The sequence below is a fragment of the Astatotilapia calliptera genome, chromosome 23 (genome assembly GCF_964374335.1).
Source record: "Astatotilapia calliptera chromosome 23, fAstCal68.1, whole genome shotgun sequence".
NCBI lineage: Eukaryota > Metazoa > Chordata > Actinopteri > Cichliformes > Cichlidae > Astatotilapia > Astatotilapia calliptera.
The window spans coordinates 5,822,233-5,838,186 of NC_137443.1; the positions used below are offsets into that span (position 1 = coordinate 5,822,233).

Sequence of the window (15,954 nt, forward strand, 5' to 3'; positions counted from 1 at the left end):
TATCCAGACACCGTCATCCTAGCTGTGCTTTTCTTTTATCTTCCTCGAAGGCACGGCATTACTTTAGATGTCTGTTAGAAATTCAGATCATGAATGTATATATGCAGTTTGATGTGGGTAGTGTATATGGTGCAGTGTCTCTTTTCTTGGTCCAAAGCATGCATATCACATTGTTGAGATCAGCAGTTGTGTTTCCAGCAAAGATTAGTCATGACACTGGCTCTGATACTGTCTGCTCACGGACTCATTTATAAATTCTTATATGTTTTGACAGGTACGAAATATGTTTGGACAGCTGAAACACATCAGACTGCATATTCTAGTGTCAAACACCATTTTAGTAACTGTTCTGAAATCTGCAGTGTTAAGACTGGCTGCGCGGTAGATATGTGTGTTTCAACAGACGATAATGAGCGACAGATACAAAGTGAGAGCGAGGAAATAAAAGACAAGAGAAAGCAGATTTTATACATCCTTAATTGTCTTCCTCTGCCAACATCAAACAGAACAGTGTGTGGCATCTTGAAAGAGACTTCATCCATAATTTTGAATGCAGCTCCACAATGTGCTGTGTACTTGCATAAATAAAAAAAATACACATAACATGCAGAGGAAACATGATATGAAGACAGAGAAGGAAAAGTTACGAGGCACTGCTCAAGAGTGGCCTCAACTGCTTACAGCTACAAACCGTCACCAAAATTTAAACTAATGATGAATGGAAGTGGTTGATCTTATTTTCTAACCTTAAACTGTACTCTAAAATTTAGTGAAGGAACATTATGCAGCACTGTATGATGCAATAACTCAGATATGGCATTGCTCCATTCTCACTTACCCAATGGAAATTATTTTTTTTCAAAGAAATAATTTGTTTAATTACCCCAAGTGGTGGAGCCAATTAAGAATATAAACTCAATTAAGTCTTAAGTGTGAATTTTTACTTGGAAATCAGATAATGAAGTGAAACAGACAGGAGCCTCTCTGATAAGTACAGTCATTCATAAAGAGGATTGTTTACGTGTGTAATTACTCTCCATGGCTTTTCTACCATGACGGGCTTGCCTTGAATTTTGACTTTTTCTTTGTGTAAACCTTCTGTGAATGTGTTGGTGAGTGAAAGTGACTTTCAGATCCATGTTACTGATGATGGCTGGACCTCTGAACCTGCTGTCATTGAGTTTCAAAAGTCTGCCAAGATCTGCTGAGATTTTATAGATGTATTAAGTAGCTGATTTTCAACAACTCTTTTATTTATAAATTATACAAATCGATGGAACCACATTGCTGCAGCTAGAGACAATATTTCCCTGCCAATAACAGAGAATTTGTTTTTCCGCTTGTGCAAAACTAATGGACGTCTGGCAACTTCCCTCTTGGGTTGCTGCCAGTGTGGTTATATAGATGATAATAATGAGCCTCTTTTAATTTGGTACCATGTTGTTGGGTTTTTTTTTGTTGTTTTTTTTTTACTTCTTATTTAGTACTACTGCGATTTTAAAAAAAAAAAAAAAAAAAAAAAAAAAAAAAAAGCAGTTGGTGTATTGAACAGAATATTTCATTCTTGGACTATATTGTCCCGAATGTCCATTGTAATTTTAGTTACAGAAAGGTAGTGCACTCTTTAGTTAAAATGTAATTTCAACTGAGATGCAAATTAATTGCTCCCACTTTTGTAAAAAGGCATCTCTTAGCAAGAAAGTAATTCTCTCCATCATAAATATTTCCATCTCTGAGTCCACCCATTGTTTAAGATTTGGAGTTCTTTGTAATTGCTTTGTTTTCTTGTTTTTTTTCCCCCGTTAGTAGTAATGAGTTTTAACAACGCTCTCTTTTTATTACCCCAAGGTACAATATCATGACATCTTGGGGATTTCATTTCATCAGCGGTTTTGGTGCACATTGACATGACAGCATCTCACAGTTGCTGCAGATTCGTCAGCTACACATCCATTGTGCGAATTTCTCATTGCACCACATCCCAAAGGTGCTCTATTTTATTGAGATTTTATGGCTGTAGAGGCCATTTGAATACAGAGAACCAATTGTAAAGTTCAGAAAACCAGTTTAAGATTATTTGAGCTTTGTGATAAAGTGCATTGTCCTTTTGGAAGCAGCCATCAGAAAATGGGTACACTGGTCATAAAAGGATGGACATTTTCAGAAGCAATCCTCAGCTAGGCTGTGGCATATAAATGACCCTTAGTTTGTACGAATGGGCCTAAAGTGTACCCAGTAAATATTCCTCATACCATTATACCACCAGCAACCTGAACCGTTGAGATGAGGCAAAATGTATCCATTCTTTCGTGTTGTTTACACCAAAGTCTTACCATACCATCTAAATGTCACAGCACAAATTGGGACTTGTGAGACCAGGCAATGTTTTTCTGGTATTGTGTTACTGAGTTTTGGTGAGCCAGTGTAGACTATAGCCTTAGTTTTCTGTTCTTGGCTGTTTCTCCAAATGAGTCTTCTGCTGCTGTAGCCCATCTGCTCCAAAGTTCGATGTGTTGTGCATTCAGAGATGCTCTTCTACATACTTTGGTTATAACAAGTTACTTTCGCCTTCTTATCAGTTTGAAGTAGTCTGGCCATTCTCATCTGACCTCTGGTATCAACAAGCCATTAGTTTTCTGATTAATTCTCTTTAAACCCTAGAGATAGTTTAGTTGGGAAATGCTAGTAGATTATTCTCAGAGAAGTCTATTTGATCTTTATTCTCCATTCTTGAACTTTAATAGGTTTTCTTGACCATGTCTACATGCCTAAATGCACTTAATTTCTCTTATGTGATTGGTTGATTAGATATCTGTGTTACCAGTAGTTGAAAAGGTACATCTAACAAAGTACCCAGTGAGTGTGTCCACACTGTCTCCAGCATGGCTGCTATGACTAGAATTGTGTGCTTTTCATGTAAAAATGTAAGTTAAAAATAAAAATATACAAAATTCCAGCCAAATTCTCTCCACTTGCATGAGCTAGTAGATGTGAGTTGTATTACCAAAATGGAGTGACAATCGTCTTCAGATTTCTTTATTTAGTTCTTTTTTCCATTTTTTTTTTTTTACACATCTAGTTTTATTTGCACATGTATCTGTTTCTGTAGATACTGGTGTAATTTAGAGATGGTTTTCATATTAGTGTGTTTATGTGGTTCAGTCAAAATGTGTACTATCTTTAATTGGCAGCAGCTTATCTACAAGAAAAAATCTAAAAGGCAGTTTATTTAAAAACGAATTTTAATATATTGTAATAGGTAAACATGTCTAAATATAAAGATGAAAGAGAAATCAATTTAAGAGTGAAAGCAAGCCAGCCTCCCTTCAACATCTACTACAAGGAAAATATAACTTCTAAACGATCACATTTTGAAAACCTAAAGTTAACTACTACTACCAGTTTAAAAAAATGTTACATTAAAAACTCATGGTCTGTAAGGCTATGTAGCCAATAGAGCTTTTCACCTGGAAAACTCTGAAGTCCTTGTTTTATTACCTGCCACTTTCTATACTGTTTGTAATCTGAAGGGTGTAAAAAATACTGGTTATATTATATTAATTTGGTGTGTTTTTAATTAATATCTGATGTTCAGATAAAAGCCCCGGGACTTAAACTGTGATGTAAAGACATAAAATAATAAAATAATCTTAACCTCATTCTAATTCTCCCTGACAAGCACCTCATGCCAGACGGCTCTCCTGATAGGCGATGCCAAAATGAGGTGAAACACAGTGCGAGGAGAGGGCTCTGCATGCAAGATTAAAGCTATGTTGATTTTGTCAGCAAGCAGAGGTTGTCTGGAGTTTAACAAATCAGGGAAATTCACACTCGCAAGACTGGGGCTTTTTCAGGACAGGCCAATAAAGAATAATTTTTTTCCCAACGGACCTGCAGTGTAGATTCCCCTCTGCCATTACTGTATCACTTCCTCTTTGCCTTTTACCTCCCTTTTGCCCCCTCTACTTCTCCAAACCAAGTCCCCTGGCACATAGCTTCTTACTCATCTTCTGTCTTGTCTTTTATGCCATATCTTTTTTCTTCACCTACTATTCTTAGCCAGAGGCATTTTGTTTTTTCTCCTTTTTGCCCTCTCAGCCTCCCTCGAGCCTTCTGTCTCCTTATCTGTCTCTGTCCATCTAGTCTTTTGAGTCACAAATAAAATTTTCTGTCTGCCATAAATGGTAGAGGAAGGAAAAACCAGTCTCAGTAAGGTGATGGGCCGACACATGCCACCAGAACACTAATTCATCGTGGCATTGATTCTCCAAGTAGTTCGGACTCTACTGGAAGGATGGAAGACTATTCTCCCAAATATATGCCCTTACTTGGTGTTTTGATGATGTCAGTGATTCAGTTCAGTGACTGCACCTGCCTTATGGATGAAGCATTGTAATCCCAAAAGAAAGTGACCCTATTAGTTGTCTTTTTATAGGATAAATGAAGGACTTTGCACTAATTTTGCAGCGATCTTTCCTTCTTATACAGCAGTCACAATGGCAAAGTGCACCCAACTACTTTGTTGCAGAGTTGCCGTGGAAATGATGGTCTAGTTTTCACCAAACTCTTCTTTTGTGTATATCTACGACCATGAAAACATAGGATTGGTTAATGCTTTATCATGTCACTGTAGAGCCAAAAAACGGAATACTGTTTATTAACATGCTTTTTCTTATTTTTTGTCATATTTATAATATAGATCATATATAAAATAATGAGATCAGCCTATATAGAAGTAATCCCTGTGAGCAACAACCTGAGGTTTCAGTTTGCTTTAACTATGTTGCAGAGAATTTCTACACTCTCCGTCATAGAGACCAGATATGAATAATATTGTCATCTCAGACACACAGCTTAGTTTGCAAATAGAGAAACCCCACCTACCATCAGATCTTTTGTTTGCCAGTGGCAGCCAGTCATTGGAAAGTTAGCTTGAGGAGGCTTAAAAGAGTCCAAGAATAGAGTGGAAAATGAGCAAAATCCCACACTTTACCACTGTTATTACCTGAAGCAGATTTAAAAGTGTGTTAAAATGTATAGGACATTCAGTCACCCAGGGACAATATAACAGTGCTATCAGAATGACATTTATTACTCCAGGCACACAGTAATGATATATATCATCCTACCTTTCATAATACTCTTGCAACCAGCAGTGTCAGTAACAGAAATGTTATTCCCAACACACTCACATCTTTATATATAAGACACATCGGATCAAGATCAAGAAGTTTCAAAGGTTATTTGTAAGGAAACCGACAGGTGAACAAAAGCCTTGTGAAGATAACGCACAAAAAGGAAAATGTCACTTCTGAGAATGTGGGGGAGCACATGTATGTAAATAGAGTGTATTTACATACTGGGCATGTTTGTACGTGTGTGAATGCAAGGAAGAAAAATTAGAGACATTTTAGCCACAGACAAAAAGCACATCTGAAGCGTATGTTCTGATTACCAAGATTTCTCCTTAAAGCAGAGATGTTTTTCAAAGTGAGTTTCTTTAAAAATGTCATCTCCTGCTTAGATAAATGGTTTACACCTTCTTTGCTGCCTATTGAGCCATCATAGTTCCTTTGTGTCGTAAAAAGAAGAGTATACTTAGTGCTATATAAAACTATAATAAACTTGCTCCCTGCAAATGTCTGCAAATCCTGATATTTATTCTTCAGGAAGATCATTAGAGAGGAACTGGAGGCAACCATATGGACACGAATGCTGCTCAGCTCAGTCCATTATTTAAATACAGATCTTGGTAGACACCACCAGTAGGCTTTCTCCATCTGCTGGCACAAACACATACCTAGGATGCAAGGCAGTAACTTGAACAAAATGTGTTATAGAACATGTCCCTGTTCAGATGGTTTATTTTAAGTTGAGTTTTATTTCAATACTGAAAGTAAAAGTAAGACATCATATTGGGAGCTGATAGACAATGACAGGTAATACTGTTGAAATCCAGAACAGTCAGCTTTATGAGAAATGTCTCGAACAGACAGTTGTATCTGAAAGTCAGCAAAATTGTTGCAAATTTCCCCTGAAACCATTTTAACACACATCCAAGCAGTTCATAGTCTCAGGATTCTGTTTGAATCATTAACCCGTATGAATGCTTAGAAATTACATGATTTGTTTTTGCAAAACAAATGTGAGCAAATGTTTTAGCTTTTAAAATTCAACATTTACACAGATTTATATGATAGCTGACATTATACATTACTGTAGCAACACGATCACCGTTTCTTTTACGACATCACCATAACGAAGGCACTAAACAGCAGCTTGGCTGCTCTTTTGTTTCATTTGACTCCAGAAGACAAGAGAAAGATCAACATGAAAAAGAAGCAAATTCATATTGCCCCCGGCATGCTTTTCCATGCTAAAATATGCATCAGAGGCTGTGATTATTATGCCTGCCTCTTTCTATGGAAACTAGTGGAGCAAGATTATTTGGTTCTACATAAAATGCAGCTGAGGATGCCTAATATCAGAGTAGTTCTGCTGCTGTATAAAGTTTTTTATAAGTTAAGGTAGATGAGTATGTGAAATTCTTGATGGTTTATGACATAGTTGATTGTTTATTTTTCACTATTCAAGTAGCCATCACATCACAGATATATAACATTTTGTGGTTGGCAGTGTGGCTATTAGGGAATTCATGTAGTACAATGTAAGGCAGAGGTCCCCAACCTTTTTTGCGCCACGGACCGGTTTATGCCCGAGAATATTTTCATGGACCGGCCTTTAAAGTGTCGCGGATAAATACAACAAAATAAAACTAGTACCGGTACCGAAAAAAATAAGATTTATTCATAACACACGTGAAAAGACCCAGGAAAACCGAGTAAACGATAAAAGCGATAACAAAATAACGCTGAAAACCGATAAAAACCCTGAAAACTATACATTTCACATCTGAGCCTCAACTCTCGCGGCCCGGTACCAAACGACTCACGGACCGATACCGGTCCGAGGCCCGGGGGTTGGGGACCGCTGATGTAAGGCACTCAACATGCTTAAATTAGCAGCAGGAATTGCTGGAGGTTGGAGAAAAGAAAAAAGGTGTCATGCAAGAAAAGTGGAAAAGGAGGGCTGGAGTTAAATGATATGCACGAGATAATTAGAGATTGTGAAGTGAAGAGATGAAAAGAACCAAGTGCCTCAATATTCCAATACATGAGGGACCCTGCAGGTGGACACCAGGCCTTTAGGCTGAAATATATACACTCATTTTCTTGCCACCAATTGTACAAATTGTTCTCTGCGCTGGTCTATCTACACATGCTGTCTTTTCAGATAAAGCCAAGCCAAGGGAGCCGGAACGGCATGCTGTGTTTGGAGGCTTGATTATGCAGAGTGGCAGACTGAGAGAGGCGTTTGGAAACGCTTCAGCAGACAGATCACTGCTGGGCCTCTACGCGGTGTGTGTTTGCTGTCCAGTAGCCGAGCTTCACAGATAGTACTGCTTCCCTGTTGACTGGCAACTCTTTAAAGGCCCCCCTGGACTGAATGAGCTCTGTGGGAAGAATGAGAGGAAAATGGGTGAAGAGACCACTCAGGACAAACAAATTTAGAAGAAACAGGGAAAAGTGTACCTTTAGACAAAGGGATAAATACAAGAACTTATTAAAGATGCTTTATGAATTGTATTGTAATGAATTTTGAGAAGCCCAGAAACATGTTTGATTTTACTTCTCAATGGGGTCCGATGTATTACTTTCAGTGTAGTGAGCAATATTAAATACTGCCGACTGTGACTTCCGTACCTCAGCTCTTTATCAGATTGTTTCTGTCATTGCTTTCCTGCCCTCCACCTCATCAGAGACACTGGAGTGTCCGTGGATGAGACTTCTGCAGTGAAAAAACAGTTGCAGGCATCGTCTCTCTGGTTCCCTGCACTGACACTGCGATTTGTAGAAGTCACACACTACAGTGATTGCAAATAATGATGAGCTGGTGAAGAAAGGCCGAGGGAGAGATGAGGTGGTGATTGCTGCTGCACTGTGTAAGTCAATAATGGAGAATATATGTCATCTGCCATTATGTATCTTACAGCGCCCCCGTAACCCATATGCTAATTAATGCTGATTTATGCCTCATTATGTTGATTTATAACATGGCTACCAGAGTGCTGTTGACTGACTGCAGGACAAAACCCCAGTTTGAAACATGTTAGCATCACTCTCGCGTGGTCTTCGGGATGGCTCGGTGAAGATGTGTCTCGTTGTTTTAAAAAAAATCTCACTTAGAATAATTTTTTGAGCGATCATGATAAATCTATGTCATAAATTTTTTTTATACTGCACCATTAAAGGGCCAAAACTGTAGCTCTATGTGATTCAGTCCATTAACTGCAAATCATGTACACTTTGCATTACTGATGGCCATTTTCCAAACCATAACTTTGATTTCCTACGTTCGAGTCACTCATTCATTTGCCTCATTTCAATAAAATACATACATCAACTTGCTGAGACTTGAAGCTTACTCGAAATAGGCAATCCATCATAGCTTTTACTGTATACATGGCAACTCATTTAAAAGTTTTAAAATATGGAGTGGCGGTGCTTTTATAGCAGCCTATGACATTCAAGTTTTCATTGTTACCTAGCATTTTGTACTAATTAGCTATGTTAGAAAAAAAAATCTCCGACCAAAACACGAGATGGAAGGCTGTTATTTTTCTTTCTCCTAAACTCTACACAAAGTAGCAGTACGAAAAGCCAGAAACACAAAACTGATCTACTATCTCTTCATAAAAAGTCATAGCAAACAAGTTTTAACCAAAAGTTGCCCATTTTCACATTTGTCAGACATGTAGCAACATTAGCATTATTTTGACTTATAGTTCAAGCCAAGTGATGGAAATAATTCCAGAATTCACTCTCATTTTAGCTTTGTTTATGTCCCGAGAAAGAGAGATATATGAAATATGTTAATGACAGAGCTGAGTTTGATCAGAAACAATAAAACTGTGGACCATAAATCAAAACCAGAGGAATGGAAGATGTTTAACAACATTGCAGAGCTGAGAAAAACTGAAGGATACCATTATTTGTATCTTCGTCAGGGCATAATATTACACTTTATTATTTGATTGATTATTAATATGTAAATTTAAATCAGAGGAGCTTTAAGGAACTATTTTTTATGACCAAGTTTTATGCAAGTTGGAATGATGGGGTCTATATTGCATGAATGAAAAAAATCTAAAGCCTCCAAATATCAAAAGATCAATGGCAATAATGTGAAATACACTGGCCACTTCATTAGATACACCTTACTAGTATTGGGTCCACTTGCTTTAATTCTTTGTTTCATAGATTCAACAAGATGCTGGAAACATTCTTTTGAGATTTCCTATTGATGTGATAGCATCACACCCATCATGTGAATCTCCCATTCCACCATATCCTAAAGGTGCTCTGTTGGACTGAGCTCTGGTGACTGTGAAGCTCATTTGAGTACAGAGAGCTCATTATCATGTTAAAGAAACCAGTTTTAGGTGATCTTAGCTTATCCTCCTGGAAGCATCCATCACAAGTGTTATGGCCCGTCTAGGCGCGGCCAGACCACAACATAAAGGGTGATCCATCCCCGTCCAACCCCAAGCAGCACGTCACACACTTACTATTTTGTGACAGTGATTTATTTACAATAGGTGCGGTTAAACAAAGGAAGGGAGCATATCATAGCTACAGGGTGAACCCAAGGCCAAAACAACAAACAAAAGTAGCCTATCTCAGGAATAAACGAAACTTACCTACTCAAAGGAACTAAACAAAACGACAATCACTTTCCTCCCTACCTAACAAAAACAGGAGAAAACTGATCAACCAAAAAGGCGGTCCACCCCTACATGCTCTTACATTACATAATACGTCGATACAGTGACCGGTCTGCCGGCTGGGTTGGGCCGAGGATGAATGACTGGGCAGTCCCTGGCGGGCTCTTCTTATCCGCTGTCTCCCAGTCCTCAGCCAATCGGTGTGAGCCATCCACCCTGGATGCACCAATCCCGGAGGAGCACCTGGACACTCAAATCCACACACAATTACGGTCACAGTCGTAACACCCCCTTACCCAAGAATTAACATTAACCCCAAAATGTTTAATTCAAGGAGACAGTGCTCTAGACAGGGTGTCAGCCAATACGTTATCCTTCCCTTTCTTGTAACTGATCTCCAAGTTAAAATCTTGCAATAACAAGGACCAGCGCATAAGTCTTTGATTGGAGTTGCGCATTTGGGAAAGGAACACCAGTGGGTTGTGATCGGTAAACACCTGCACAGGCAGCACACTTGACCCAGCATAGACCTCAAAATGCTGTAACGCAAGGAGTAAGGCAAGGGCCTCTTTTTCAATGGTGCTATAATGGGTCTGGTGTCTGTTAAACTTTCTTGAAAAGTAGCAGACGGGATGATCTACGCCGTGATCATCTTCCTGTAACAGAACAGCGCCTGCGCCACACGAGCTGGCGTCAACGTCTAGTTTAAAAGGGCGCTCAAAATTCGGCGCAGCTAGCACTGGTGCACTGCACAACAATGCTTTGGCAGATTCGAATGCCACCTGACATGCTGGAGACCAAATAAAAGGTTTTAAGGGGCTAACAAGATCAGTTAGGGGACTAACCACATCAGAAAAATTTCTGCAAAACCCTCGATAAAAACCGGCCATTCCTAAAAAACGACGCAGTGCTCTTTTTGTCTGCGGGACAGGAAAATCAACAATGGCCTGTACTTTCGCAGCAACAGGGCGCACTTGCCCCTGTCCGACCTGTTTCCCTAAATAAGTAATTGTGGCTTTACCAAACTCACACTTAGAGAGGTTTAGTGTGAGAGAAGATTCACAAAAACGTCTGAACACCTCAGAGAGCGTTTCCAGATGTTCTGACCATGTTGGAGAATAAATGACAATGTCATCCAAGTATGCCTCACAGTTTCTCACTCCAAACAATACCTTCTGCATTAGACGTTGAAATGTTGCGGGTGCGTTTCGCAACCCAAAGGGCATTACCGTGTATTGGAGGAAATGATCTGGAGTTACAAACGCGGAGACTTCAGAAGCTCTGGGGGTTAACGGGACTTGCCAATATCCTTTTAACAGGTCTAATTTAGTGACGTATGTAGCTGAGCCGACACGATCAATGCAGTCCTCCATTCTGGGGAGAGGGAAAGAATCCGGTTTTGTGACAGCATTAACCTTTCTGAAATCGGTACAGAAACGTGGGGTGTCATCTGGTTTAGGCACCAAAATACAGGGTGAACTCCACGCACTGTTACTGGGCTCAGCTAACCCATGTTTAACCAGGTATTCGACTTCCTGTTGCATTAAATTCCGTTTGGTTGGATTTACTCGATAAGCATGTTGCTTTATTGGCTTATCAACTTCCACAACGATATCATGAAAGAGCACAGACGTCTGCCGCGGATGGTCAGAGAAAAGCAGCAAATTAGCTTCAATCAGATCAAGGATATCTTTGCGGGTGGAATCTGACAGATGCGACAGGAAAGAGTCTAAGTTTTCTAACGCTTCTGAGTTTCGCAAACGGGCCAACGGCATACAACTGCTCTTGTCAGTCAAGTCATCATCTTGCAAAACATACAATGGGGGTGCCGAACACACAGAGACAGGCGTTATGGGTGTGGTTTTGTCAGCTGCCACGTCCTCTCTAGAAACATAGCGTTTAAGCATGTTAACGTGGCAAACCCTCAGTTTTCTCTTTCGATCAGGGGTTTTTACTGCATAGCTAGTGTCACTTATCCTTTTGTCCACCTCATAGGGACCAGAAAACCGCGCATGGAGGCTAGACCCAACTAAAGGAAGCAACACTAGAACCTTTTCACCAGGAGCGAAATGTCGGACCACTGTCTTTTTGTCATACCGGGCTTTCATGTTGCCTTGTGTTTGCTCCAAATTGTCACGGGCCAACTGACATGCCCGGAAAAGACGCTCTCTAAAACTGCAAACATAATCTAACACGTTATGCTCGGCTCGCTGCGACTCAGATAACCACTTTTCTTTAAGCAGTCGCAGGGGACCGCGTACAGTGTGTCCAAAAACCAGGTCAGCCGGACTAAATCCAAGGGATTCCTGGGTGGTTTCTCTAACAGCAAAAAGCAAAAGCGGAAGTCCCTCATCCCAGTCTTTACCTGATTCAAGGCAGTATTTGCGCAACATGGTCTTTAGGGTTTGATGAAATCGTTCCAGTGCACCTTGACTCTCTGGGTGATAAGGGCTGGACGTTTGATGTTTAACTTTTAACTCCTTTAAAACCTGGGCAAACACTTTTGACATAAAGTTTGTTCCCTGATCAGTTTGAACAACCCTGGGTAACCCAAAAGTCGAAAAGAACTTCGTGAGGGCTTTCACAACGTTCTTTGCCTTTAAGGTACGTAATGGAATTGCCTCCGGAAAACGAGTGGCAGCGCACATTACCGTTAACATGTACTGGTGGCCTGATTTTGTTCTTGGCAACGGGCCCACACAGTCCAATAGAACTCTCTCAAACGGCTCACCCAGCGCTGGAATCGGGTGAAGAGGCGCTGGCGGAATCGGTTTATTTGGCTTTCCCACCACTTGGCATGTATGACACGAACGACAATATTTCACCACATCTGATTTTAAACCAGGCCAAAAGAAGTTACGTAATACACGATGATACGTCTTGTTGACCCCAAGATGTCCAGCTAAGCAGGCATCATGCGCGAGACTGAGAATCTGGGGTCTATATTCCTCTGGCACCAAAACCTGGTTTACCCGATGCAAATCAGTTGAATCAGGAGACCAAGATCGCAACAGTACACCATTCTCAATGAAATATTTTACGGGAGCTTTAGATCCCTCTCTGTCCACAACAGAGGAAAAACAAGGCACCAGTGAAGGATCACCCTGCTGTGCTTTGATCAACAGCTCTCTGGTAATATTCAAGCTCTGATTAATGTCCTCAGGTATCATTTCAGGGACGTCACATGTGGAGAGTTTCACAGAATCAATGGGTGACACGAAAGAGTCGTCTTCATCAAGCGTAGCCATAAACGACCCCGACAAATCCACAATCCCACCCATTTTACGAGCCTGAGCACGAGTAATTGCACACGCAGGAAACACCTCTGAAGCAGTGGAGCTTGAGTCAGCAGCAAGGGCAGGAATATCAACAACTTCTGGCGGGGGAAAAACATGCCCACCAGCTAGATCATTACCAAGAATGAAGGAAACTCCTTCGATTGGTAATCGCTGGCGCACGGCGACTTTAACGTAGCCCGACACTAACGGCGAGTGCAGGTGCACCATATGCAGAGGGGCTTTGGTGACGCTCATTTTTATTCCCCATACTAGTATGTCGGAACCACAGGATGTTTTTTCAGACAAAGGCAGCACAGACTCTAGTAGAAACGAGTGGTACGCACCCGTATCTCTAAGAATCGTGACTGGCACTTTATCATGTTCTTCACCTGTCAACGAAACAAAGCCACATGACACAAATGGTAGAAACTGCGGATCAACGTCAGTTTTCGGGTTTTGTTCAGCCTCCACGTGCACTTTTGGCGAGCAAGCGGTTTTAATCAAACCCACGCCTGCGGGAAATTTAGTGCCCCTCGCTTCTTTTCTTTTTAATACTGGACACGCAGCAATCAGATGCCCTGAATCGTGACAATAAAAACATTCCCGACCGTTTGATTTAGCACTAAACTGTGGTACGTTTTTACGCACTGCACTTGGTGACCATTTTCGTTCAGATAAATTTTCCTGAAACGAATTCTGTGCATGGAACACACTTTTGTGTGTTAAAACAAACTCGTCAGCCAGGAGAGCCGCGTTAGTGAGAGACGACACCTTTTGTTCGTTTAAATAAGTCACGATGCGTTCCGGCAGACACTTTTTAAACTCCTCCAGCAAAATAAGAGTTTTCAACTCTTCCACGGTTTTAACTTTACATGAACAACACCATTTCTCAAACAACACATTCTTTTCTCGCGCAAACTCAACAAAAGTCTGGTTAGCAGCTTTATTAAGAATCCTAAATTTCTGGCGATATGCTTCAGGGACAAGTTCATACGCCTGCAGCACAGTTTTCTTAAGAGTTTCATAGTCTAAACTCTGCTCCATAGACAGGCTTGAACACACCTCTTGGGCTTTCCCCACAAGCTTACATTGGAGTAGGAGGGACCAAAACTCTTTCGGCCACTTCAAAGCAGCAGCTATGCGCTCAAATGCACTAAAATAGGAGTCCACCTCAGACTCGCGAAACGGGGGAACCAACTTGATGTGTTTACTTATGTCAAAACCAGCAGAAGAAGCACTTGTGCTTGATAACGTTGGGGAAACACCCGCTGAGCCCTTTTCAAGCTCAAGAGCCCTGATACGGAGATGCATAGCCTGCACTTCCAGCTGCCTGTTGCGGGTCTCCACCTCCTTTATGCGGAGCGTGAGGCGCAGATCCTCAGTGGACGTACCTTCACCGGATTCAAAAATCCGATCAGCCTCCGTGCCAGCAGCAGACGCATCAACTGCGTCAGCAGCCGCTTCAAATGCAGTGTCATCTGTGCCTGTCACTGGCTTGTTTTCCGCATCAACTCCCCGTGGTAGAAGCACACCTTTTTCCACTAGCTTTTCAGCCAGGGCATCCTTCAACTCTGCCTTGCGAGCACTGTAAGACACTTCCACATCGTAAGAGTTAGCCACAATGAGCAGGTCCGCTTTCTTACACTTGTCAATTGTTTCCCATGAAGGTGCACTCACAAAACCGTCCAGCGAAAACTCCATACTCACACACACACACCCCCACACAAAAAACAAAACCGCCAACCAGAAAAAAACACGCCAACCCCACAAACCAACAAGCGAGAAAAGAAACGGAACGAGCCCCCAATTATGTTATGGCCCGTCTAGGCGCGGCCAGACCACAACATAAAGGGTGATCCATCCCCGTCCAACCCCAAGCAGCACGTCACACACTTACTATTTTGTGACAGTGATTTATTTACAATAGGTGCGGTTAAACAAAGGAAGGGAGCATATCATAGCTTCAGGGTGAACCCAAGGCCAAAACAACAAACAAAAGTAGCCTATCTCAGGAATAAACGAAACTTACCTACTCAAAGGAACTAAACAAAACGACAATCACTTTCCTCCCTACCTAACAAAAACAGGAGAAAACTGATCAACCAAAAAGGCGGTCCACCCCTACATGCTCTTACATTACATAATACGTCGATACAGTGACCGGTCTGCCGGCTGGGTTGGGCCGAGGATGAATGACTGGGCAGTCCCTGGCGGGCTCTTCTTATCCGCTGTCTCCCAGTCCTCAGCCAATCGGTGTGAGCCATCCACCCTGGATGCACCAATCCCGGAGGAGCACCTGGACACTCAAATCCACACACAATTACGGTCACAGTCGTAACACAAGATGATTACAGCATGGTCGTCAAGAGATGAACATCATCAGCAACAGTTCTCAAGTAAGTTGTATAAATGATCTTCAGTTGGTACTAAGGGGCCCAAAGTGTACCCAGAATATTTTCCCCCTACCATTACACCACCACCAATCTGAACTTGTAATACAAGGCAGGTTGGATCCATACTTTCATGTTGTTGTTTACCCCAAACTCTCACAATACCATCCAAATATTGTAGCAGACCAGAAAACATCTGTGATTATCCAATTTTAATGAACCCATGCAAATGTTATCCTCAGTTTCCCGATTTTAGCAGACAGGAGTGTCACCTGGTATGGTCTTCTGCTGCTGTAGCCCATATGCTTCAAGATTTGATGTCTGTGTATTTAGAAATGTACTTCTGCATACCTTGTTTAGAACATCTTCTGATCTCTGACATCAACAAGGCATTTTCCTCCCACAGAACTGGCGATCACTGGATGTTTTCTGCTTTGTGAACCATTCTCTGTAAACTCCAGAGATGGTGGTGCAAGAAAATCCCAACAGATCAACAGTTTCT

At 41.2% G+C, this 15,954-nt stretch overlaps 1 long non-coding RNA gene across 1 annotated transcript; it reads right to left on the reverse strand.

Annotated features, from left to right (window-relative positions):
• Positions 1 to 9,547: 9,547 nt before the first annotated feature.
• On the reverse strand, positions 9,548 to 15,398 carry LOC145424224 (uncharacterized). The gene is made up of 3 exons (XR_013905244.1): positions 15,092 to 15,398; positions 14,454 to 14,657; positions 9,548 to 10,027 (listed from the first exon to the last, which is right to left on the reverse strand). It is a non-coding gene; the product is annotated as an uncharacterized LOC145424224 (long non-coding RNA).
• Between the last annotated feature and the right edge of the window lie 556 nt (positions 15,399 to 15,954).